Genomic DNA, 26203 nt, shown 5'->3' on the forward strand with positions numbered 1-26203 from the left:
CGGGCGTGCTGAAGGCAAGTCCGCCTGCGCTCAACCTGACCATGACCAGCGCCAGGTACCCTGGTCCTCTGACCCACCCCTGCCATAACTCCAGCACCATCCACAACCTCAACAACATCTGCCAGCTCTCTACGGCAACCAACACAGATGGCCCTCTCTCCTGTCTACACTGCCACCGCACTTCACCCCTCCGTACCCCAGCAGCATCTCCCTGCCTACCGGACATCACCGCTCACAAATCACTCAACTGCATCCTCCTCAATGTACATTCCCTACACAAACACTCCATAGAAATCTGGGACCTCCTCAACTCATACTCGCCCAACTTCGCCTTCCTCACGGAAACCTGGCTTAATGCCGATTCTGCACACGACATTGCCACCACCATTCCCGAGGGATACAAGATCTTGCACAAGGACTGCACCATCCGTTCACAAGGAGGCATCACCGTCGTCCACAAAAGCACCCTTTGCATGACCACCCTCCTGGCCGATACAACTACCCTCATGGAGCACCTCTACTTCCAGATCCAGACCTACCCCCAAACGACTCACCACAGAACCCTCATCTACAGGCTGCTCAGCCCCCGCGCTCCCTTTACCAATGCCATTACCGACCTCATCGCACCCCACCCCCTCACATCCAAAGACTACATCCTAGACCTAAACTTCCACCTGGATTACCACGACTACTCAAACACCACCTTCCTCCTAGAGAAACTCACCAACCTGGGGCTGAAACAACTAGTCACCGCCACACGCACACAGCGGGACACACACTCAACCCTGTCTTAACCAGAAGAAACTGCTTCTCCTACAGCCACACCACAGAACTCCTCTGGACAGATCACCAATGCATCCACTTCTCCTTAAAAAAAACACCGTACACAAGCACGCCCACCGGCTCCACCGAAGAAGCTGGAAAAAAGTCACGAAGACCAGCTCACCGCTTGCCCCCATCAGCACCCCACCACTGACTACGTCAGAAGCAAACACCACATCACGCAACTTCCACCGCTGGGTCACGAACTGCACCGATACACTCACCCCCATTTGAGAAAGCCATCTGAAGACATATCAAGAAAGCAAGCTGGTTCCCCCTGCACTCCGAAAATCCAGACGCTCCTGTAGACGACTTGAAAAGACATGGTAGAACAACAAAACCCCAGAAACACATGCCGCCAACAAAGCAGCAACTCATCAAATCCACAAAGAAGAAATATCTAGACAAAATCCTCACCAACACACACAACACCAAAGAGCTCTTCTCCAGCTTCAAGAAATTCTCCCAACCCTGCAGTGAAACAACAGACATCCCACCCTCCCAAGACCTCTGCAACAGACTCAGCACCTTTTTCCACCACAATATTAAGATGATCTACGACAACTTCAACAACCAAGACCACCTCACTGCTCCAGCTGTCCCTCATGCGATGCCACCCAACAGACCCTGCTCAAATGGATCCCGCTTCGACAGAAAACACCTTGAAGACTATGAAAAGCATCTACTCCAGAGCAACCTCAGACCCCTGCCCATACCACATCTTCCACAGAGGCGCCTTTGCCACTGCATCCGAATACGTTAGACGATCAACAACTTCTTACAGATCGCCACCTTCCCCGACCACTGGAAACATTCCAGGTTAACTACCTCCTGAAGAAACACTCTGCAGACCCGACAGACCTCAAGAACTTCAGGCCCATCTACCTGCTTCCATTCGCAGCCAAGGTAATCGAAAAGGCCATCAACACCCAGCTAGCAATCTACATTGAATTGAACAACATCCAGCACAGCTCCCAATCTGGACTCCAATGCATCCACAGTACCGAGACTGCCCTACTCACCGCCACTGACGACATCCGCTCCCTCCTTGACCAGAGTGCAACAGCAGCCCTCATCCTCCTGGACCTCTCGGCTGCATTTAACACCATCTCCCACCACACCCTTGCCACCAGACTCCACAACGTCAACATCTGCACCAAGTTCCTTGACTCAATACGCTCCTTCCTCACCGGCAGATCTCAGAGGGTCATACTCCCTCCCTACCTCTCGGAACCGCCAGAGAACAATTGTGGAGTGCCCCAGGGCTACTCCCTCAGCCTCACACTCTTCAGTGTCTCCATGGCAACCATCGTCAGGAACCACAGGTTCAATATCGTTTCTTACGCCAACGACACCCAGCTGATCCTCTCCCTCACCAACGAACCCAAAATCACCAAACACAACTTTTGAGAAGGGATGAAAGCTATAGGCACCTGGATGAAGAACAGCTGCCTGAAACTCAACTCAGAAAAGACAGAAGTCCTTATCCTTGGCACCAATCCCCTCCGCATGAAACAACTCCTGGTGGCCCTCTCCCCTTGGAAAGGATTGCGACAAACAAGGACCCCTTGAATATTAGAGTGAACTAGACTCCCAGGACAGGGATAGCAATGTATGTAAAAAAACTTCCTAGGCAGAGCACATTGGAAAACTTAGGGCATGAAATGACAGCCAAGGCAGGCCAACAGGTAAAAACTAAAATGCAATGTAAAATTAATAGACATTTATTTATAAAAATTGCACAATTTATTCAACAGTTTAAACTCTATTGTCACAAAAAATAAAAATCACAAAATATACATTTCACTAAAAACAGTAGTTATCAACATATACATAATGTAGCAGTTTCTGTACACAGAAACCAAACAAAAAGTGGCAAATAAATTCGACGTACGTTTCGGCGTGGGACACACCTTCTTCAGGAGCCACACACTCTGAAACATACATGTTGGAAATGGGATCCCCGGCTGGCCAGGGCTTTCGCCAAAGTCAGTCAGAGACCACCACTCCCAAGTCAGGGCAAGGGAGTTACACGCCAAGATAACCCCTACTCACCCTCTAGGTAACGTGGCGCGAGCAGCAAGGCTAAACTTGGAGGCGATGTAAGTTAAGTATTTGCGCACGCACCCCAGCAACAACAACCAAAGGCCCACCACAAAGGAAACTCCACACAAGGTTATATAAAAATAGCCTTTGTATTACACCAAAACACATTAGATAAAACACACACTTTACAATGTGCCAGAGGCACGGGCAGAATTTACAAGGGGATATTTACAAGACAGGGCCACCTGGACCACTGTCAGGAATCAGAAGTAACACTTTCAGAAATAATACTTTTGCATGTAAAATCACTGTAGCACACAATAAAAATAGAGCACACAACCAGTCACTACTGGTAACAGGACCTCACTGGCACCACCTGTACTAGGGAGAAAACAACCACCTATGTATTACAATACCTGTAGGGGTGTAAGAGGAAAACACATGATGCAATGCATAACATTCATTCAGAGGTGTAAAGGCACATGACGCATAAACAATACATTCAGAGGTGCAAGGAACAGCAACACAATAGCGCAAAATCCACATTTGCCACCACCTGTGGCAGTCCCTGTGTCTCAATGTCAGGGCCTAAACGTGGCAGCTGCCCACAAAGTGCTGGGCAGCTGGGAAGCAATGCTGGGGGGGACAACGTTGGAGCCTCTCAGGCTCTGCAAAAAGCACTTGTTTCCCCTTGAGCCTCGCTGGGCTCTTCACGCTACCAAATGCCTCCTCTGAGCCTCTCTGGGCTCTGAAACACAATGTGGGCACTCAGGAGCCTCTCAGGGCTCAAACCCAAAAAAAATGGAGCCTCGTTGCGCCCCACTGGGCTCTGCACACCAGGCCTGGAGCCCCTTTCCGGGCTCCGGACACAAAATGGGGGCGTAGTTGGAGTCCCCCTCCTGGGGACTCAGTGAACCAAGTAATGCCCACACGAGCCTCTCGGGCTCTGAAAACAACTGCTGCCCTGAGCCTCGCCGGCTCCAACAACAGGTAAGGCCCCCACGAGCCTTTTACTAGGGGGGAGGGGCGGGCACCGAAAATGCGCCCGACGCCCCCTCCCCTCCCGGGCACTCACCGGTCTCTGCAGGCTGCAGCACTTTCTGCCTCTGACTCCTGGCGGGCGGGGAACTCCTCCTTCGCGCTCCGCCCGGGGCACACGTCCAGGCTCTGTCTCTCCCTCGGGGCTCTCCCTGCAGGCAGCAGCTTCCGCCTGCCTCTCTGTCCTGCCCCCGGCCTGCCTGACTTCCAGGTCGCGGGTGCGGGGCGGGACTTCCGGTCGGCCCGCTCTTGGATTGGCCGGGCGGCAGAAACACTTCCGGGTCGTCGCGGGCAGCGCGGCGGCCCGTCTCCGGTGCCTCTAGGGGGGGGCTGAATTTACAGAGGGGTGGCCTCCCTCGAGGTAAATTATAAAAACAGCGGCAAGGTCCCTGGCAGGGTGGGCACCTGCCAGGCGACAAAACACTCGAGAATAAGCGAGGTGGCACTCGCTTGGGGCGGCCAATGCCGGGTGGGCACCGGCCTCTTCAAATAAAGCGCTCCAAAGCGCTATAGCCGAACAAAAGCGCTCCCAGGCGCTAGGAGGAATCTGCAAGCGCTTCCAAGCGCTAAGAGGCAATTCCAGCGCTAGAGGACAGCCTAAAGTCCAGCAAACGTCCTCCAGGGGGGCAGGGGGGGCAAGGCTGGGCCCAGAGCCAGCACACTGGGTCTCCAGGCAGGGAGACACCCCAAGTGGCGGTCCTCTGGCCAGCAGCAACAGCCCCCTCAGGATCCTGGAAGAGAACAACATCTGTGGGGACACAGCCCCATTTTTATACACCATTTCCCTTTGTCTGAGGGTGCAGAGTGGGGGCGGAACCAGTCGCAGCTGGTTCTTGAGTACTCTGTTTACCTCAACCACCCTCTCTATTCACTGGCAGGGCTTGGGTCATTAGACACACCACAGGGGGGCGGAGCCAGCATTGTGTGGGGAAAACCCAGCCCATCCAGGACACAGGGACACTCCTCCCACACATGACTCATGCTAATCTCCCACTCACCACCGGGCAGACCCATCCAGACTTCCTGGAGCCTGGCATGCCAGCCAGCTCCAGCCAATCACACGCCAGCACCCTCACAGCACACGTACAGCCATGTCTAGAAATGGCGCTTCCCCACTAGACACATACAAGCCGCACATACCGTTGCGCAGCATTCACTCTCACGAGTTCACACATACCAGACTCAAGCCTGTACACCCCACGCATCAGGAACTACCAGGGACACATACATTCCCCATGCATTCCTATGGGCGGGCAGGCCTAGCTCAGCACATGCACTCAGAGTGCGCACGCACTTTCCACTGGGACACAGTGAAAGTGCGCAGAATCCCAAAAATCACCATTGACAGGTCACCATTTAAAGCAAAAAGTCTAGGGGTGAACCTGCCCTAAGGGCCAAAGTCCAACATAACCCCCTTCCAGCCAAAACGCAGGGGAGACCAATCACCACCGTGATGGACTTCCCTGCTTGGGGCGATAGAACACGGACGCGGGCCCACAACTGCAGGGACACCCTCCTGTTCTACGCCATGGTGAACCCAGGGGATTCCTTCTAAACACACTGTCTGGACCAACTGGGCTACCCCACTGGTACTCCCAAGTTGTCCGCGGCCAGGACCAGGCCCTGGGCCACCCAGGTGCCACTGGTCCATGCCAATTCGCAGAGCGGGGGGTAGTAACCCCTGGCACATAGGAGCCATTCTCCACTCTTCCTGTCTGCAAGACAGGACTAGACTGCCACTGGTTCTCCAGCCTAAGGCCTACAACCTCAGGCGGACCAGGAGTCTCAGGGAAGGCTCTCCTCCCCTTACCTCTTCTTCTAGGGTTCCTCCTCCTCCGGCGAGGGGTACACCTAGAACGCCATTCCAACCCAGGGCTTATCCACTCAGGTTGCACCGGGGTCAGAGGTGGGCTCTCCCACCCTCTGCACCCCCTTCCAGAGGTCTGCCCTCTCCCACTTGGAGAAGTTCCTCTGGAAGAAGAACCGGTCAGGACACTGGTTACAGTCGTCCTACCCTTCAGGTCAGGCTGATCCTGAACCTGGCCATCCAACCTCCGGTCTAAAACCTTTGGTGGAACCATTGCCTGGCACTCCAGGACTTCTGGGGATTCACACGCAATCCCCCTGAGGCTAACAAATGCCACATCTGTTGCGTGACTGTCTGTCTGGCGCAGATCTCCCGCCCTCTGTCCACCTGACAGTGCGTGACGATCCCCCAGACCAGAAGTGTTGTTACCATGGTCACTACACGGGAACCTAGCCCAACTGGGTAGTCCCTGACCCACTGGTCCTTCCACTGGGGAACTCCCCCAATCACTCCTCACTCTGGACTCCTGTACCCTCCCTACCGGGGCGGTACTGCCAGACTCTAGAACCACAGGAGCTCTGTTTACAGACACTCCAGGTCCTCTACTCACTAGGAGATCTTCCTCAAGTGGACTAACAGGACAGCCTAGGTCCCCAACCTGGTGTTCCCTACAGAAACCATCCAAGTCCTGAGGCAGGGCTTCGGGCGTCTGGGGAACCTCGGTCTCCCCCTCACTCCTGCTCCACTGAGCCAGGCAGTGAGCCCCTACACCCTCCTCGCTATCCTGGGATCTAGCTGGGCTACACTGAGCCTCTTCCACCACGCTGGGCTGGAAGATACCTGAACCACTTCTTTTGGACTCACTCCCTAATGACTCTAGAGAACCTCTGGCCCTTTCCCAGCGGTCGGCTTCCCTTGCCAGTAACTCTGGATCAGTAAATCCAACTTGCAACAGGTGTTGGCGCAACTCTGGTGAACAACCACTGAGCACCTGCTCTTGGACAATAAGATCAAACAAGACTTCAAAATCAGAGTCAGTGTGAACCTCTACCCAAGCCCACAGTGTATCACAACATTCATCCTCAAAATCTACCCAAGACTGGTGAGACAGTTTCCTACTGTCCCTGAACTTCACCCTTAACTCCTCCTCTGGGGAAACAGGTACCATACTCTGGGAACTGGGACTTTCTACACTGTGATTTAAATAGCTGCCACCACTGGACCCAACCCTCCCTGGGGGATCCAGACACTCAACACTGCGCGCAGGGGATAGTCTACCCTCCAAAGCTACTTTGCCTCGGGTGGCGGCCCTCTCAGCCTCCTCTATCCTGTCCTGCGCTAAGACCCTCTCGGTCTCCAGCTGTTGCTTCTTAACCTCCAGCTGTTGCTTTCTAATGCCCAGCTGTGCCATAGCCTGGGCATGCTCCAACCTGAGCCTCTCTAAAGCCAGCTGGTGCTCCCTTTCTCTCCTCCTATCTTCCAGCTCCTCTGGGGACAGGGAAAGGGATGAGGCGCTGCCTCCTAAACTGGACCCAGCAAGGGACTCCCTATCTATGGGGTCCTCACTATCTGCTGGCGTCCCTGTGCTATCATCTTCTTCCTCCTCTTCTGAATCTTCAGGGCTCCCCACAGACCCACCACCCTCCTGGTGTGAAGCCCGGGCCCTTTCCTCACTGCGCTCAAGATCCCACTGACCCTTTTGCCATAGGATCAGGCTGCTCCTAAGTTCGGACTGAGTGTCTAACTCATCCACCCCTATGTCTCTCTCTTCACAGAACCTTACCAACTCTCCCATACTGTATCTAAACAGAACACAGAAATCAAAAGCAGGCTCCATTCTGGCGGACGTTCTAAAAGAAGAGATCACACAGGGAACCTAGGGGTCTGAGCTAACACAGGAGTACACAATTCACCAGGTATCAGCAAGCTCTCTACCCCAGAGAACTCACACTCATTTGCCTAGTGCCACACACCATTCATCCACACACAACCCCCCCCTCGGACTAGTAAGGCAGTTTCTACCACCCCTGACTTCTCAACCTGACCGCAAGTGACACAGGTACCAGACTCTGGGCGCGGGGTGGGGGACAAATGCACTGGACACAATTGCACAATGATACCTTCAGGAGAAGAAAATATGAAACTTCCAAAAAAACAATCCCCTTAAAATGTGGTCATCTAAAATGCAGAGTTTTGTGGTATGGCCAGTTGCCACTAAGGTACAAGGCAAACACAAATCCTTATCCTCACCGCTTGCCGCCAATGTTGGAAATGGGATCCCCGGCTGGCCAGGGCTTTCGCCAAAGTCAGTCAGAGACCACCACTCCCAAGTCAGGGCAAGGGAGTTACACGCCAAGATAACCCCTACTCACCCTCTAGGTAACGTGGCGCTAGCAGCAAGGCTAAACTTGGAGGCGATGTAAGTTAAGTATTTGCGCACGCACCCCAGCAACAACAACCAAAGGCCCACTACAAAGGAAACTCCACACAAGGTTATATAAAAATAGCCTTTGTATTACACCAAAACACATTAGATAAAACACACACTTTACAATGTGCCAGAGGCACTGGCAGAATTTACAAGGGGATATTTACAAGACAGGGCCACCTGGACCACTGTCAGGAATCAGAAGTAACACTTTCAGAAATAATACTTTTGCATGTAAAATCACTGTAGCACACAATAAAAATAGAGCACACAACCAGTCACTACTGGTAACAGGACCTCACTAGCACCACCTGTACTAGGGAGAAAACAACCACCTATGTATTACAATACCTGTAGGGGTGTAAGAGGAAAACACATGATGCAATGCATAACATTCATTCAGAGGTGTAAAGGCACATGACGCATAAACAATACAGTCAGAGGTGCAAGGAACAGCAACACAATAGCGCAAAATCCACATTTGCCACCACCTGTGGCAGTCCCTGTGTCCCAATGTCAGGGCCTAAACGTGGCAGCTGCCCACAAAGTGCTGGGCAGCTGGGAAGCAATGCTGGGGGGGACAACGTTGGAGCCTCTCAGGCTCTGCAAAAAGCACTTGGTTCCCCTTGAGCCTCGCTGGGCTCTTCACGCTACCAAATGCCTCCTCTGAGCCTCTCTGGGCTCTGAAACACAATGTGGGCACTCAGGAGCCTCTCAGGGCTCAAACCCAAAAAGATGGAGCCTCGTTGCGCCCCACTGGGCTCTGCACACCAGGCCTGGAGCCCCTTTCCGGGCTCCGGACACAAAATGGGGGCGTAGTTGGAGTCCCCCTCCTGGGGACTCAGTGAACCAAGTAATGCCCACACGAGCCTCTCGGGCTCTGAAAACAACTGCTGCCCTGAGCCTCACCGGCTCCAACAACAGGTAAGGCCCCCACGAGCCTTTTACTAGGGGGGAGGGGCGGGCACCGAAAATGCGCCCCGACGCCCCCTCCCCTCCCGGGCACTCACCGGTCTCTGCAGGCTGCAGCACTTTCTGCCTCTGACTCCTGGCGGGCGGGGAACTCCTCCTTCGCGCTCCGCCCGGGGCACACGTCCAGGCTCTGTCTCTCCCTCGGGGCTCTCCCTGCAGGCAGCAGCTTCCGCCTGCCTCTCTGTCCTGCCCCCGGCCTGCCTGACTTCCAGGTCGCGGGTGCGGGGCGGGACTTCCGGTCGGCCCGCTCTTGGATTGGCCGGCCGGCAGAAACACTTCCGGGTCGTCGCGGGCAGCGCGGCGGCCCGTCTCCGGTGCCTCTAGGCGGGGGCTGAATTTACCGAGGGGTGGCCTCCCTCGAGGTAAATTATAAAAACAGCGGCAAGGTCCCTGGCAGGGTGGGCACCTGCCAGGCGACAAAACACTCGAGAATAAGCGAGGTGGCACTCGCTTGGGGCGGCCAATGCCGGGTGGGCACCGGCCTCTTCAAATAAAGCGCTCCAAAGCGCTATAGCCGAACAAAAGCGCTCCCAGGCGCTAGGAGGAATCTGCAAGCGCTTCCAAACGCTAAGAGGCAATTCCAGCGCTAGAGGACAGCCTAAAGTCCAGCAAAAGTCCTCCAGGGGGGGCAGGGGGGGGCAAGGCTGGGCCCAGAGCCAGCACACTGGGTCTCCAGGCAGGGAGACACCCCAAGTGGCGGTCCTCTGGCCAGCAGCAACAGCCCCCTCAGGATCCTGGAAGAGAACAACATCTGTGGGGACACAGCCCCATTTTTATACACCATTTCCCTTTGTCTGAGGGTGCAGAGTGGGGGCGGAACCAGTCGCAGCTGGTTCTTGAGTACTCTGTTTACCTCAACCACCCTCTCTATTCACTGGCAGGGCTTGGGTCATTAGACACACCACAGGGGGGCGGAGCCAGCATTGTGTGGGGAAAACCCAGCCCATCCAGGACACAGGTACACTCCTCCCACACATGACTCATGCTAATCTCCCACTCACCACCGGGCAGACCCATCCAGACTTCCTGGAGCCTGGCATGCCAGCCAGCTCCAGCCAATCACACGCCAGCACCCTCACAGCACACGTACAGCCATGTCTAGAAATGGCGCTTCCCCACTAGACACATACAAGCCGCACATACCGTTGCGCAGCATTCACTCTCACGAGTTCACACATACCAGACTCAAGCCTGTACACCCCACGCATCAGGAACTACCAGGGACACATACATTCCCCATGCATTCCTATGGGCGGGCAGGCCTAGCTCAGCACATGCACTCAGAGTGCGCACGCACTTTCCACTGGGACACAGTGAAAGTGCGCAGAATCCCAAAAATCACCATTGACAGGTCACCATTTAAAGCAAAAAGTCTAGGGGTGAACCTGCCCTAAGGGCCAAAGTCCAACAATACATAAAAAGAAATTCATTACATATTATTAATTTACAATCCTTCATTAAACTATATTCTAACGTATATTTAGTACTTTCTAAATTCACATAGTGCGTTAATTTGATTAAAAACAAGAAGACAACAAAGCACTTAACTGACATTTCATTTCCTAAATATATCTCATAGTTTTCCAAACAAGAATTTTAACATGATGATATACAAATTACAGTATCTACAATTTTGGACACAAATAGAGAATAATGACGGGGGGGGTGGGAAGAGGGGGTAACAAGGTAAAAAAGAAGATAAAAAAGGGGGGGAAATATAGGGACATATGATATAAAGACATAAGTCTCCACCTACCCCTACGGACCAGACAGAAAACCTTTGCATCATACTAGACTCATCATTCGCAATGAACCGCCAGATCAACTCCATATCCTCGACCTGTTTCAACACTCCCCGCAAGCTTGGAAAGACTTTCAGACGGATCCCAACCCAATCCAGAAAAACGTTCATGCTCACACTCATCAGCAACAGACTGGACTACGGAAACGCTCTCCATGCCGGAAATAAACAAGAAACTCCTTCACAAACTCCCGACTGTCCAGAACACCGCAGCCAGGCTGATCCTCAACATCTCCTGTCACAGTCACATCACCCAGCACCTCCGTAATCTCCACAGGCTTCCAGTCGAAAGAAGAATTAACCTTCAAACTCCTCACCCAAGTATACATAGCCCTTCACAACACCGGACCTGCATACTTGAATAGCTGCCTCTCCTTCCATGCACCCTAAGGCACCTCCGATCAGCCCAGCTCTCTCTGGCCACCATTCCACGTATCAACAAGAACAGAACAGGAGGAAAGTCTTCTACCTCGCAGCCTAAGCTTGGAACACGCTCACCCTCCACCTCCAGCAATCCCCTACATTCCCCAGTTCAGAAAGGACCTCAAGAACTGGCTCATCAGGTGACCCTAGCACTCAACGGAGCTGCTCCCCTCGCCCCCAGCACCTTGAGACCCTCATGGGTGAGTAGTTGCGCTTTACTAAGCCTGATTGATTGATTGAATGTACATATATGTGGAGTTAAGTATAGTAAACTCATGCATACCTATTCAGACTTATCTTGCTGATATTTTGGTTCTCAATATTTTTGCTACAATATTTTTGTAGCAAACAATTTGAAACACAATAATTTGGTACCATACCCTAAAGAATGTTGAACCGTTGATGTTGAAGTGTCACTGCTCCTGCCTCCAAAACGATGTTGGAGGAGCCAGGACGATTCCTCTCTGATAATAGTGAGTTAAAATGTTGCTATATCTCAAGTAATTTCTATTTGTCTCTCTTTTCATGCCCTCACGGAGTACCACTTTTTCTGAATTCACTCCAGTGCCAATAAAAGTTACCTGCTCTAAAGTTGCATCTCTATGGTTGGGGTTCTCTCTTTACACTCCTCCATAGAAATCATCAAATTGGTAGTGCATATCATTCTTAAACATCTTTATTCGATTCACTGAATCATCAAAGCAATAAAACTCATCAATTACATTAAAATGTATATATAAATAAGATAAAAATAATATATATAAAATATGATATTAATAATAGATTCACTAATAAAGTGCAATTTTCTGAAGTTCTCGACATAAAGTGTAGTGCATATCATGGCTCTGCTAGTCCCAGATATTTGTAATCTTCCCTTTTGTACAGAGGATGTGGCTTAACAGCTACAGTGGCCAACTTTGCAGCTGGGTAACCAGCTTTGTGTCTGACGGGAGGCTCGAACATCCTGTAATTCGGGGAAAGTCACTTAATCTCCCTGTGCCTAATGTTAATCTGTAACGCAACTGAGGGTTCACTATACATGTGGCGCATTTTTCTTCATTGTGCTGGGTGCACCATTTCAAAGGAAAATTCTCAATATTGTGATGAATGAGCTGCCCTCAAGGCCAGCCGTAACTCGCGCTGCCCTGGGGGCAGCACATTCATGTAAAAAATGAAGCTGCTGCTTTGAAGCCGCTCCTTGTTTTCACATTGCAAGTTGCAACCTGTCTGCACTTTTAAAGGGGATGTCTTGGGGAACCATAGGACCCACTTTCCCCCCTCCAGGGGGATGCTCTCAGGTGGCACTCTGTCAGCGCGCCTACTGAGAGCTTCTTTGCTTCTGCGCCCGTGTCTGTAACACAGCATGGGCCCAGAGGCAAAGGGATTTCCTCATTTGCATGGGGCACGCCAACATGCAAATGAGGGAACGCCCCTTGAAGATAGGCCCCAGCACTATCGGTATTTCAGAAGGGGACGCACAAGTGTCTGCGGCCCTTTCTGCAATACCAAAGTGCCCTAGAGGCGTGCAAAGCGGGCGCAAACACCCGTTGTTCCCCCAGGGCACTTTGTGTAATACGCCCCTGGTGCTCATGTAAAGCGCTCTGATACCTTCTGGTTGAGTTAGCGCTATATAAAACTGCAACAAAAAATATCACAGGCTCGGATCTCTGGTTCCTTTTATATAAAAAGAACTCGAAATGGATAGTTAACTTTCATCTGTTTGCTTACTTAGAACAGCATGTAACTCTTATTTCTGCCCAAGAAGCCTTTTGTCCTGCTCATGGAAATGAATATTCTTTCATTACTGCAGTTAGCAATCTCCATGTTAGGCAATATTCTGGAGGACCCACATCACTGGTCCTCTTTGACTCTCTTGCTGCATTTGCCACCATGGTTTCCCACAGCATTTTCACCTTCCTGACTATCTGAGGTGGTAGTGGCTGAGTCTGCCATGGGATGGATGCCACTGTTTCTCCCTAACAGAAAGCAGGCTAGTTCCCTGTCTCCTTGCTAGTCTTCATCTTGGGAATTTTCTAGTGATAATCCTGTAGGGCAGCTCCCTGAGCTTGACCAACTCAAAGCTCTACGTAGCGCCTTAGACATGCTTCATTAGAGCCCTTGGATTCCAATGTTTTTCCTATGCAGAACTTATTTTGTGGCTCGTCCATCAAGCAGATGCTACCCCCTTGCATTGTCAATTTTTGAACTGTTTAGCTGACATCTTCAACCGGATGCAGCCAATCAGGCAAAACAAAATACAGATGCTTGAAAGATCTAGATTGCACTGGTTAGATGCCTGGTGACTTTTTTCAGTTGGTACTTCGCCCAGTCTTTTCAAGAGTGGAGTTTATCGGTGCACACAGCTATCCTGAGCTTGACGCCTTTGCTCCATTACTGTGACATGACATCCCAGTGCAGGAACCCCCTCCCCACCCGGACAGGGCCCTGCCTTACACCCTAACTGCTTCTCGCCAGCTGGGAGCACTGCAGCATCTGTCGTTGAGGCCTGTGTGCCCGGCCTCGTTTCCTGTTCGGCTCTCAGGCTACGCTGCAGAATGATGCAATATCCGGTAGCGGAGCTTCCCATTCTCTGCCCACAGCAGCACCAGTCCAGGGCTGCTGGCTGCTTCCTCCTGCCGTGTCAGGAGGCCGATCCCCCATGGTTAGCAGGTGAATCGCATCCTCCTAAGTGGCCAGATGTATGGTCATGTGGGCTGCCATGGTGTCAAGGCCAGGGATGTCTCAAGAGCAGCAGCCAGGAGCCTGGCCAAAGACGAGGGAGGCAGGGATCTGGTGTGGAAGTCATACAACTCCCAGAAATCCCAGCTGCACCACCCGGAAGTGCAAACTGCGGACACCCGAGAGCAATGAGGTCTGCCCTGTACAAGTCACAGTGGTCAAGGGAGGGAGGGAGATACTAAGGAGTGTAGTGGACTCACCGGATTTTGACGTTGAGAGGCGTGCTCTTACGTGGGATTTGCGCAGTCACAGAGTGAAAGTCATGTTGACAAACTTCTGACAGGTAAGACCCATGAACTGGATCCTTCAGCTGGGCTTGGGAGGGTTTTGTACAGTTGTCCTGGAGGAACATGCTTGTCCCTCCCATTACATGTTTGTCTTCATTAAAATGTGTTTAGGAGTGGCAGAGCAATCTAATAATATACTATGCCACCACACAGAACTTTGAGGAATTCCACTGAGTTTTTCTGTAACTCCGTGGAATTCCACAGAGAGGAAAGGAAAGGGGGGGGCGCTCGGCCCCCTCGCACGTATGGCAGGGCGCCGGCCTCCCCTTCCCCTGCATCCTCGGTGGTGGGGCGTGCCCCTTCGACGCGGCGGATGCTTTGCTTAAGCGGAGCAGAGCCAAGAGGGGTAATAGTCGGGTTCCCAAGCCACGTGTAGTGGGGGATCACCTGGGATGGTCCCTGATGGAGTGCCCACACCACCCGTAGCACCCATACCTATTCCACCAACCCCGATAAGTTTACCGGTGTCACCAGCTCCGGCCACACCACCGCCAGCCCGAATCATAGCGCCCTTGGTGGTCCCAACGGTAATTCCAATGGCACATGTGGTGAACCCAGCACCTACCCCGGTGCCCGACATGGGATCACCCACCCCAGTTAATGCTCCCCCCGGGGTTGGGCAGGTGCCCCCTGAGCTGGCAGCACAGATAGCAGCAGTATTCCTCTGGCTGGGGATTGGGGGATGTTACCTTCCTCGGAGGATCCCTCCGCAGAGGGACAGAAAATGGTGGCAAAGATCTTGTTGGCCGGGTGGGATGGCAGGGAGCCAAGCGCTCCTATTTCTCCTCAAGCAACAGGTTCAGGCAGCGGCGCGGGAACAGACAAGAGTATTGAACCAACGCGAGTTGCTGAAAGTGGTAAGGAGGTGGCATTGCCGCTATTAGGGGCAGGTACAATACCCTCCAGGAGAGAATACCTGGCCCAGCATGTTACACAACGAGTGAAGGAGTTGATTTGGGCCGGCAAATATGTTAATATATTTTCACTGCTAGTTGATAACAGGGAAATGGAGTATGCTAGGACGCAGAAGGATTGGATGTTCCCTAGCGAATGGCGGGCCCAATTGGCAAAATTCAGGGTGGAGGAGACACTGATTAATTGGATAAGAGCCTTTTCTGTGTTTATGGCAATCACGGCCGAGCGTTCCCCAAATGTGCATGCTGAAATGGCATGTTACCAGAGTAGAATTACAACTTTCCGTGATCAGTATGGAGGGGATAAGTGGAAAGAATATGACATGGCCTTCAGGAAAGCAAAAGAGTTTGACAAGTCATTATCCTGGGATATGGTCGATTCTATTTCATGGTATGGCCAGTTTACAAGCGGGCAAACAGTGAGTGCAGGCCCAAGCGGGAACAAGGGCTGTCCCTTCAAACCCCAGCAGCCCTTTTGGCCAGCGCAAGGGGGTGACGCGGCCGGTAAGGCCAGAGGCAGTGGGGATCGAAAAGGGGTGTGTTGGGATTTTAACAAAGGTACATGCACCAGGGCAGCGGGCACTTGTAAGTTCAAGTTACATATGTGGGCACCCTTCTCACCCAGAAACAACATGCCGCTCAAAAGGTAACGCCTCCGGAAACGGGGGAAGAAGGAAACAGGACTAGGGGGGGAGGCCGGCGGGTCGCTCACTCACCCATTGACGTGATGGCTATGATTCCTTGGCTGAACAGGTACCCAGACCATGCATCTGCGACGATGCAGCAGGAAGGTTTCTCACATGGCTTCAGGATCCCAGCATTAGGATATACCGGGACGTCTGAATGTAGGAATCAATTGTCAGTTAGGCTCAACCCAGTAGTAGTGGCAATAAAAATTGAGAAAGAACTGTGCCTGGGTAGGGTAGCGGGGCCCTTTACTAACATTCCTGTACCCAATTTTGTCTGCTCACCCCTCGGGGTGGTCCCAAAGAAAGAAAAGGGCGAGTACAGACTCATCCACAACCTCTCAGCACCTAGGGGTGCATCATTAAATGATGCCATCGACGAGGAAATTTGTAGCATTAAGTATGCGTCCTTTGACCAGGCAGTGGAGATGTTGAGGACTCTTGGGCCAGGGGCCCTGATGGCTAAATCAGACATTGAATCTACTTTTCAGCTGCTGTCAGTGCATCCCCTAGATCAGCATCTGTTAGGTTTTTCTTTTCAAGGCAAATTCTATATGGATATGTGTATGCCCATGGGTTGCTCGGATTCATGTGCCTACTTTGAAACATTCAGTTCCTTTCTGGAATGGGTTTTTAGGCAAACAACAGGACACCATCAAGTCACGCACTACCTGGATGACTTTCTTTTTCTGGGCACAGCGGGCTCGCAGGAGTGTGCGTGGGCATTGCAGGAATTTTGCGTGCTCATGCGGGCTTTTGGGGTCCCGCTAGCGCCTGGAAAAACGGTTGGGCTAGCGACATCCTTGGAATTCTTAGGCATAGAATTGGATTCAGTGGAAGGTTGCTTCAGGTTACCCAAAGAAAAAATCAGGAAATTCAGAGCAGCCCTACAACAATGTTTAGAAAAAGAGAAAGTGATGCTGCAGCAGCTACAACAGACTGTGGGTCAGCTGAATTTTGCACTAAGAGTAATACCCATGGCACGCCCTTTCTCCCGCTCAATCTCGCAGGCCATGACGGGCCTGCGGGAAAAACACCATCGCACTAGATTGTCGGCTGAGGTTTGCCAGGACATGCGTATATGGATGGCATTCCTGGAGGATTTTGACGGCAGAGTAGTGTGGTGCGGTCCCACCACTACGTCGGCCGAGTTAGGTCTATGGACCGACGCTGCGGGCAGTGTGGGGTTTGGCGCCATACTTGGAAACAAGTGGGTGGCACAACAGTGGCCGGCTTGGTGGGAGGAAAGCGGCTTAACAGTGAACATCGGCTTTTTGGAGCTATTTCCAATATGGTTTGCCCTAACAGTTTGGCCTGAATTCTTGTGTAATCAATCTGTGATCTTCTGGTCTGATAACATGACCGTAGTTGAATGTATCAATCAGCAGGCGGCACGGTGTAAGTTTATACTCCGCCTCCTGAAGGAGATTGTGCTCATATGCATGAAATTGAATGTACAGTTTAGGGCCAAACATGTCCCAGGAGTTTTGAATAACGCAGCTGACACACTCTCTCGCTTTAAGATGCTGGTATTCAGGGAACATCTACCAGCTGCAGAGGCAACACCGGCACACTTCCCAACAACACTCTGGCAAATTGGTGCCCCCAGCTACAGAACCTCGTGGCAGCTAGCCTAGCCCCCAGGACCAGGATGGCTTACGAAGGGGCGTTTATGTCTTATTGCTCCTTTTTGGGTCAGGACTGGGCGGAGAAGTGGGATCAGGAAGGGAACTTTACCCAGTACATGGACACATTACATAAAGACGGGCGCTCAGCGGCGACAGCTAGCAGACACAAGGCAGTTGTTTCTTTCTTTGCGCAGCTAAAAGGGGCAAAAGATCCCACGAATAGTTTCATAGTGCGGAAGGCTCTGAGGGGGTGGCGGCGCCTGCAAACAACTACCACTAATTCCAGACAACCAATAGGTTTAGAGCGGCTTGCAGCATTATTGAATACTTTGTCTGACACGTGTAGCTCCACATGGGAGGTACTATTATTCAGAGCCGCCTTTTCGTTGGCCTTCTATGGGGCATTACGGGTAAGCGAACTGGTGGCTAGTAGCAAGGTGGACATGCTAAGGGGTCTCCGGCTCGAACACACAAAGATAGTGGATGATACGCTGTTGATTACCATACTTAAATCGAAAACAGACCAGGAGGCCCGGGGGGATAGTTTGGTACTTCACCGGGCTAGGACCAATCCTTGCTGCCCAGTGTTCCATGTTCAGTCCTTTGTCGAGCGACGAGTAGGCGCAGCAGAGGGAGCATTGTTAATGCATGCAGACGGTACCCCATTGACAAGGTTCCAGTTCCAAAGAGTGTTGGCAATGCCAATTAGCAAGGCTGGTTTAAATCCGAAGGATTTTGGGACGCATTCTTTCAGAATAGGGGCGGCCACTAAAGCGAGAGGGTTGCATGTCAACAGTGTAAAGAGGATTGGGAGCTGGTCTTCCAACTGTTATAAACGTTATGTGCGGATGCACATGTTGTAAGGTAACAATTAAGTTACGCTGACACCTGTCGTGTTGTTTGTTTATATTTCAGTTTCTCGGGCCTGTCACGCAGGACGGAAACTATTAACGGAACATCAACAGCAAGCATCCTCTTCACGGCGGACTCAGAAACACAAGAAGGAGACACAAGTGGTATGGGTGGTTGGTCACTTGTACGTTAAGCGAGCTAAACCTGTTTTCTTTTCAGGCGACTTTAGACAGAGGGCGGAACAGGGAGGTTTCAAGGTTTCCTTTCATGGTAGGGGGGGCTTTGCCTCAGCCAGTTTAATGGGTTCTTTACAGAATTGTTCAACAGGCACACCTCACCGCCCTCAGTGATTATTGTACACGTGGGTGGCAACGATTTGGTTAAACTTGGCAGGAGGGTGCTGATGGAAGAGATAATCACAGTAGCGGGCTGGCTAGCAAAAATACGCCCAGGCTGCACCATAGTGTGGTCTCAGTTGATTCCTAGGCTGCAATGGAGGGGGGGGGAATCTGTCAGGGCGTTGAATCACTCGGTAAAGAGGATCAACAACAAGATAGAGTAGTTATTTCGATCGCCTCAATTGCAGAATATTCCACATGGGTGCATCTGGGGGGAACATTTCTACTTAACGGATGGGGTCCACCTTAATAGGGAGGGCAACGAATTACTGACAAGGAATATTTTGGCATGGCTGGGAGGTTTTTCATGACCTTTCAGAGTAGGAGGTTTGGGGGGGGGCAGATAGTCGGTCATTGATACCTGTCTACATTGTAAATCTAATGTCAGAATTTTGCATAATAATGAATGTGTAAATATTGTTTTTATTTCAACAATTTTTAATTTGATTTCATGTTTTAATACATACGGCCGGGGGGTCGTGAGACCCCCTGCCTTCCAAAGAAAACTCTTTGCATGTCTAATTGTTTTAGGGGTTGATGATGGTGGTGCACAAGACAGGGAGTGGTTGGTCGGTAGTCCCAGACCATAAGGAAAGGGGGGGCCACTCGGCCCCCTCGCACGTATGGCGGGGCGCCGTCCTCCCCTTCCCCTGCATCCTCGGTGGTGGGGCGTGCCCCTTCGCCGCATCTTGATGACGCTGCGGGCACGCCCCACCACCGATTGGTGCCGGCTCCCGTGTTTGACCCGGAAGCAACCGGATTGCTTCCGGGTCAAAAGGGAGGAGCCCGGGGGGCGGACCAGTAGGAACTGGAATTCCCCCATGCCCCAGTAAGTTTAAAAGGCCAGGAGAGTGCGGGAGAGCGCGGGAGGCGCCCTCTTGCCCCCGCGCTCTCCAGGCCCGCTCCGTGCCCCCCCACAAGGGGCTGAATAATCTTCCCATCCACCATCCCCTGAAGCAGAAGCTTGGTTTGTGTGTTGGTCGGTCTTACCGATTAAGTGCAATTTTCTCAGTAAATATTGTTGGTGTGAATTTCTTCCTTAGGCCTTTTTTTTCCGCTTACAGGCGGTAGTATTTAGCGTGAGCAATCTTGTATACATTAAAGTGTGGTGTACTTGCTTTTTCCTTAGGCTTTTTTCCCATTCACAGGTGCCATAATTGTCGTATTTATTGTAGTCCTTGGTCAGGCGGTAAGGTCATGATCGGTGACTAGTCAATTTAAGGTCCTTAAGGGGCGTCACCATTCTTTAATGGGGTTGCCAGGGGGAGGGGCCAATGGTCTCTCCTAGAACTCCAGGGTCCGGATATACGCTTGGTTGGATGGGTGCGGGGGAGGGAGTCACGCTTTCTTTGGGCTGGTTAGCCACCCCGCACGTACACTATGATGTCACTAAGCCGCGCAGAGTGAAAGGGCCCCCCCTTTTGGTTAATGGAGTTCATGGAGCGTACGGGGTAAACGGAAGGGGGGAAGTACTCTCCCGGTAAATGGGCCCTCTGCGCATGCGCACTCATACGTGAGGGCGTAGCTAGGTAATAAGGATCTGACACCGGTAAGCGACCTTGCCGTAGGCCCAAAAATGTTAGGTATGCAAAATTCATACGTAGGATGTTAGATTCGGATAGGAAACACGCTGTATTAGACATTTGTTAAGGTTAGCCCTTTGATACCTGTCTACATTGTAAATCTAATGTCAGAATTTTGCATAATAATGAATGTGTAAATATTGTTTTTATTTCAACAATTTTTAATTTGATTTCACGTTTTAATAAATACGGCAGGGGGGTCGTGAGACCTCCTGCCTTCCAAAGAAAACTCTTCGCATGTCTAATTGTTTTAGGGGTTAATGATGGTGGTGCACAAGACAGGGAGGGGGTGGTCGGTAGTCCCAGACCATACTCCGCAAGCTCTGCCCAGCCTTAATCTGTTGAACCCAGAGTGACTCCAAGAGCTAGCTGGCTGGCCTCCTGCCTTGAGCCTCAGGGAAAGAAGGCTGCAGCAGCCTCGACCCCAGCTCCTGTACTCTGCCACTTATGAGTCTACCCTGCCAAGTGACGCCACCTCAGACCTGGACCCTTGGAAGTGGGCCTAAGGTGCTCTGCCAGCCTCTGCGGATCCCGCGAATCTCTGCTGTGTGGCGCAACCCTTAGCAGAACAGACACATTGTTGCTGCTGTGTGGATCTTCCCCATCGCAAAGGCTCGCATCGCAACACGCTGCCCCATCTGAACCGCTGCTCTGTGCCGCATCCTCGGAGCAGGCCCTTGCATCCCTCTTCGCCCGCAGGCTGGATGACTGTGACGGACTCCACATCGCAGCCTGGCAGTCCCTTGGAACCTACTTTTCGCCAGACTGTGCAATGCATCCTCAACGCTAGATTTTGAAGTGCAAGCCCTCGCCAAATGGGATTCTCGACGATTATGCAAGACCTCGTATAACTGCCCCGCTGCACATCAGAATGGACACATCGGTTCGGCTACGCAACGCATCTTTCACAAGGTCCCTCACAACGCTCTGCCAAACCTTTATTTAAGGTACTTCGTTAAGTCGGCTTAAATAGGTCTCTCTATCTGGCCCGTGCTCCATTACAGTGAGCCTGAACTAGTGACCTGTGATTCTTTTTGAGGGATGTTTTCACTTTACTACTGTTTGAAGTGTTGCACGAATACTTTATACATTGCCTCTAAGGTAAGCCTGTCTACTCTGTGCCAAGATACCAGAGAATTGAGCATAGGTTTCTTTAAGAATATCATCAAGGGTGGGTTCTGTTCTCAGGACTAAGTCATGGAGGGTACAGAAAAGTCTACAAAAACATTGGAAAGTACTGAGAACAGAACCCACCCTTGATGATATTCTTAAAGAGAGGCCGAGCACCACCTACCGTAGAGCAGAGACACTGAGGAGTAAGGTAAGCCGAAATGAGGTCAGCATGATCAGATCACCTACCTCTAAAATTCAAGGTTTCTTCACCTGTATGAAGTGTAAAGCGTGCAAGTTTAGCACAAATGTTAAGAAGGTACACTTCCCGGTAGAAGAGAAAGACAAAATAATAGAAAAACACCTGACATGCCTATCGGAGTATTGTGTATATGTATTAACATGTCCCTGCCCTAAGAAATATGTGGGGAGTACTATGTTCCCTGCTAAGATGAGAGTCCTGCAGCATATGAGGGCAATACAAAACAAGGAACAAAACTCACCTGTAGCTCGACATTTCGAGGAACTACATGGAGGGAACCGCAATCTCCTTAAATTCTTTGTGGTAGACAAACTACCACAAATGAAAAGAGGGGGGGACAAGATCCGGAAGCTACGGCAGCTAGAGAACAGGTACATTATAAATCTCGATACCTTGATTCCGAGAGGCCTTAACTCCGAGGAAGAAATGGCTTGGCATCTGGGAGAGTAAAAAACACTACCAATCTACATTTCTCTAGAAATATACATATAATAATCTGCAATTTTATTTTATAAAGTCTGAATCTTTAACCTTAATTCCAATGGGATTCAATAAGCCGAGGATATGCTGGATCTGTTTTGGGAGCTTTTTAATGCTGTTTTTGTAAATGCTGTTTTTGGAAATGTTGAAATGATGGATTTGGAGTAATTATTTTGTTGCCCCTTCTCCTGCGAGGAAACTACTGTTTTATTTGTTTTTAGCACACTAGTATTAGTAAGGCATAGGACGTCATGTTATCTGCTGTGGAAGTGGTTAGTCGCGAATTTGTCGCATGTATACAATGACCATACCTGACAGGCTATATTTCTTCTCTTATTTTTCCTGCTACCATACAGGTTAAGAAGATGTGCCACCTGAAGAGACAATTATAGAAATTCTTTATATCGATATGCACGTAACTACTTGGAATACGATATGTTGGGCCCAAAATAGCCATCATGACAATTTGATATATGGACTAGTCACTTGACGGAGTATGAATTATAATTTTGATATGTGATGGAAATGTGAACTTTTATTTTTATTTTGATATGTGATGGAATGCTATGACCACGTGGTCAGAATGCGCTGATTAACCAGGGTCACTAGACGACATGTAGCTATATGGACCCCTCATGACGATTTGAATATGACAACAATATTCAGATTGGGCATGTCAGGTATGAACCATAGTTAGGTATGATATGAATACGCTATAACCATGGAGCTTTGGCTGTCAGTCACTTGACTTTGATAAATATGTGGATAATGGGGGTTGAATTTACTAACAAATTGTAATTATGTGAGTAAATCTAAACATGATTGTATATTTATATTATATATTCCTATGTAATGGGAGCGCTCTATAAATCCACCCCTACTACTAAAAGTGTAAAGACTAGCCTAAGATGGCCGCCACGTTCACAAGCCACTAGTCCTTTGTCTATATCGTTTCACTTATCACATGTGCACTTTAAACTTTATTTAAAAGCTTCATTTTTGTATACAAGTTACCCGTGAGCAAGGCGAGACTAAATCGCCGAAACGCGTTGGGTTTTTGGTTCCATGTTTTCCATATATGCTGGAATTGAAATGAAGGAATAAACCACATTTGAACACTCACGCCATCTCGTTTGAAATTTGTCCGAGAGGAACTGGTTTGGAGTGCATTGACACAGCGGCCGCTGTGTTTGGTGAGAGAAATATATATATATATATATATATATATATATATATATATATATATATATATATATCAAACAAACGCTTCCAGCAGGATACCAGGCAGTACCCCAAGGGAGAAACGGACACTCCAAACAGGACTTCGTCTTGCAGAATTCTTTATTGATTTAACAAGTGAATCGTGAGGGTCTCAATCTGACGCGTTTCGGCGAACCCAGTGGCCTTGCTCACCAGATAAAAGTGGATAGTTCCAAACAGGTATTTAAACAAATCACCACCAATGAAAATCACAGCTGTCATGTGACCTTTGATAGACATAAATAACAGACCTACGTCTATATATATATCCCGTTCACAATAACAAAACAGGCTACAGCACGCTCGGGTTCACTAGAGGTGTTCATTTATCATCGCAAGCTCTGGTGACCCGTTTCAGCCATCCAAGCGGCCTTTCTCAGAACACTCAACAGTCACCTTTTTAACTCTTTGATACCCCATGTTTTTTCAAACACTCCTTAATTTAACGTTTTTTTAAAGAGACGTGCAAAATATTAAAACATAATGCATCTCAGGGATTCACAATCCTCGTGAATCTCGCATCTGCCCAAGATATATACTGTATATTTGACAATTCATTTTTCATTGAGCAAGCTAGTATTCAAATTCATTAATAATAAAACCATATAACTGCTATCACAAACCCCAAATATTTAAAACATAATAATCCTTAAAGTGCAAAAAAGTCATGTAAACATCAAAAATCCTTAACCACTCAAATCCAGAATCTAAAATTCAAAATATAAAATTCAAGAATTACATGACAGAAAAGATGAGGGCTGCCTCAAAACCCCACCCCCATCTTATTCACTGGGGCTCAGCCCTAATGGGCAAACTCTACACATGCCTATGTTCACAATCATGGCTTCCCCTTACAACTAATAATGTGCTCCGGTGGGCTTGCTCCACCCCCTGGTGCACGTTCTAAGGGAGCTAAAAATATCAAAGCTCCCCACCATAAAATACACTAATGGCTCTTACCCCAAAGCATTAAAAGTTTAAAAATTACTTTGTTTAAAAAAAGCAACAATATAAAGTGCTCAAGTGTTGTTGGTGATGCAATCAATCCTCACATAATTAATACGCACTTCTAACATTCCTACATGGGTTAGGCCGAGTTACTACACTACACCTATTAAATCCATCAAAGATATACAAATAAATCATATTCAATATTAATACCTGCTGGAGCTTTCGTCCCTGGATTCAAGCTGTCGAAGACAGTGCTCTCTGTTACCCCCTCTGATCCTACTGGGGACTGAATCCAGAACAAAATACGAAAGATCCTCTATCCTGCTCTCATGGACCTCTTCAAAATGGTGTGCTACAGGGTAAAACTGATCTTTGTTTTTAATGGCTCTAAAGTGTTGCAAAATGCAGAGGTGTACTTTAAGAATAGTGCTGCCTATATACTTATTTGAACATATACATTTCAGAGCATAGACAGCAAATTCACTCCTGCAATGCAACTATTTCCTAATCATTTGAGGTTTGTCAAAAAAAGGCAAGCAACCCTGAGTGGTATTGAGCCCATGTATACAGGCCTTGCGTCTATGGCATTTCTCAAGGCCTTCACTCTCACAGAGCCAAGTCTCCTGTCTTTGCATCTCTGACTACTCACTACCAGCTGTTCCCTCGTGGATTTAGCTCTGTGCAATGCAATAAGGGGCCTATCCGGAAAATCAAATCCTATCACAGGTTCACTTTGAACAAGATGCCAATGATTTCGAAAAATCTGCCTAAGTTCCTGATGTTTGGTACTAAAGCCTGTAAACAAGTACATCCCTTGTTCACTTTGGACAGCCCTACTCGTTTCAGAAAAGAGCAGTTGTTCTCTAGTCTTGCAATTTGCTCTTATTCAGGTCCCATCCAATATCTCCTGACTATACCCTCAAGCACAGAATCTGCCAGCTAGCTCATGTTGGACCTGATTCAATTGCATGTTACTATTACAATTTCTACGCATGTGAAGATTCTCCGCATACGGAATGCTAAACTTCAGTTTGTCGGGATGAAAACTGAGGGCATGCAGCACTGTATTGCCCTCACTGGATTTCATTTAAGTTTTAGCGTGTAACTTGCCCTGCTTAATATACACTTAAAGATCTAAAAATTGCACTTCCCTTTGGCAAATATGTGACGTAAAATGCAGATTAAGCTTGTTGATGTGGAGCTTATCTACAAAATCCTGAGCTACAGTTTTGGTGCCTCGCCATATGATAAACAAATCGTCAATATAGCCTGACTAAAAAATCACATTGTCATCCCACTCCTGTATGAACTCTTGGACCAGCATCCTGCTTCTCTCACCAGACCATATGCAAATTTGCATAACTGGGGCGAAGCAAGTGCCCATGGCCATCCCCCTCAACTGCTTATAGATCTCATAACCAAACAGGAATATATATTTGTGCTAGCACCGGATAATCATTGTAAGCATCATTGAACTGTGCTCAATCAATGTTATTGGCCTAGAGCTGAGTAAATGTTCAACTGCTCATCCCATCTTCATGGGAGATGCTCGTTTACAAGGAAAACGCATCAATAGTCAATAAACGATAGCTATTTTCCCAATTGTTATCATAAACCTTCTTTAGAAAAATCGCATGTCCTGCGCAGAAGAGGACAAGCTCTTGCTATAATCCTGTAGAAATATATATATATATATATATATATTTAGATGTGCTC

This window comes from Lissotriton helveticus, chromosome 2_1, assembly GCF_964261635.1.
Source record: "Lissotriton helveticus chromosome 2_1, aLisHel1.1, whole genome shotgun sequence".
Taxonomy (NCBI): Eukaryota; Metazoa; Chordata; class Amphibia; order Caudata; family Salamandridae; genus Lissotriton; species Lissotriton helveticus.